Source organism: Alligator sinensis, unplaced genomic scaffold, assembly GCF_000455745.1.
Source record: "Alligator sinensis unplaced genomic scaffold, ASM45574v1 scaffold1325_1, whole genome shotgun sequence".
NCBI lineage: Eukaryota > Metazoa > Chordata > Crocodylia > Alligatoridae > Alligator > Alligator sinensis.
The window spans coordinates 559,973-561,895 of record NW_005842735.1 but is presented as its reverse complement, the minus strand read 5'-3'; positions in this window follow the sequence as shown (position 1 = coordinate 561,895).

The window sequence follows — 1,923 nt, the reverse complement described above, 5'->3', positions numbered from 1 at the left end:
AAAAAATACTAGTAGGCAAAGGCTTAAGTGTAGGAAAAAAAAAGACTTTATGGGACCTTCAGCTAAATTCTGCTTTGATATTAGAATGCAAGTGGCTAAGTAGTTTAGCAAAGTAAGGAATATAATGTGTATCTGTGATGAGGTTGAGTGTAGCTAGAAGCAAAGGCACAACTGATTTTTATTGAAGATAGGCACAGTAACTAAATAAAGGGCCTGATTCTGTTTCCATCAAAGCCAATTGCAAACATCCTACTGACTTCAAAGGGGCAGCATTAAACCAAACACACAATATATTTAATGCTTATTATCTGGAATGCTTCATTTTAAATATAAAATAAAGTCTATTAACATTACAGGGTGATGCAAAACCTGCCAAGGAATGCAGAAACTGCAGTAGGAAACAGAAATATTTAAATCAGGATGCTCTAGTTATTTTTGCATTTTTAACTGACTATTAAACATAACACATCACTTTTGGCAAAATTATGGAGCAGATATTGCAGACCCTGTCTGGAGAAAGTTCACTGTGTATTTCAGAGGACAGCTTTAGCTAAAAGAGGGCTGGAAGTTTGGGCCTTGCATATTAATTCCCAGGCTTAAATTCTCTCTTAATATATTAATACTCCTCAATTAGTTGAAATGTTTTAAAAAATGTGTAAAGATAGATAAAACAGAATATCTGGAGTGGTTGGGTTTGTTTTTTTTAAACAAAAACAGTTTGTATAGACACAGATATGCATCTCCTTATGGAAAAGCAAAACCATTTAAAAACATTTAATACTATGTACAAGAAATTAATCTTTTTCTGACTAAATAGAAGAGAAATATTTTATTTGGGAACAAGTGATTATTTTGCTCCCTTATTTTTCTTTTGAAAAGAAATTATCCAAATAGAAGGCAATTAAAAATAGTAATATTCAAACACTGAAGCTGCTTTACTATTTAGGTTTGGAGTTGTAATACTTAGCTATTATTCCACAATACTAATCTAAAAAATGTATGGGACAACATTTTATAACTTAAATTTACCATGTTACAGGTATATATTGTATTATAAAACATATGAACCATGATGCCACAATTCACTTTGGCAATAAAGATAACATGTTATTGCCCAGAGGCATTCTAAAAACCTTAGGTTATTAACATTCTTGAAAAATTAGTTCTCAACACTGTTTCCAAGATAATTTTAAGTAGGAAGTCCTTTACTTTTGGGGGAGTGAAAACATAGAGAGCACAAGAAAAGCAGGCATCCAGCATTTTTGTTCTCAATTCATATTCTAGCAAATCTTTTCTCTAGAGTCTTTCTGAGCTAAGACAATTCAAACAAGTCTTTATTTACATTACAGATTTACATTTTTACAGTCTTGGGGCCTGATCCTCTAGTCCTAACTGAGAACCCAGACATCTATGGGAGTATTGCCTGAGTAAGGACTTCGGAACTGAGTCTTGGTGAGATTAATTTATGAAGTTTTTCCAGTGCTCAATTCCAAACAAACTGGAAGTTTGGGTAGGAGATTTTTTTTTCCTGAGTGGAGCAGAACTGGGCAGTTATTAACAGTTTCTAACCCGTTTTATTTCCCCCAATAGCAACTAAATATTGCTAATTCCTCCCAATAAGGAGACCTTCTTCTGAATAATCTTACACAACAGATTTAATTATGGGAAAGATGCTAAACAATATACAAAGGTAATAATGGTGTTAGTGTGAAGCCAAGCAGAAGGCAGGTGGAGATGCACCTTATAGACTAACTGAATCAGAGATGCTTATGCTTCTGGGAGCCTGAACTCACTTCACCGTCAGATGCTGTGAACGGATAATATAACCATTCAATATGATTATAAATTTTGAAGTGCAATCTATGCAAGGTGCAATAATTCCTAAATACAAATGTAAAAACATTCTCAGTAGGGCAAAGCAAA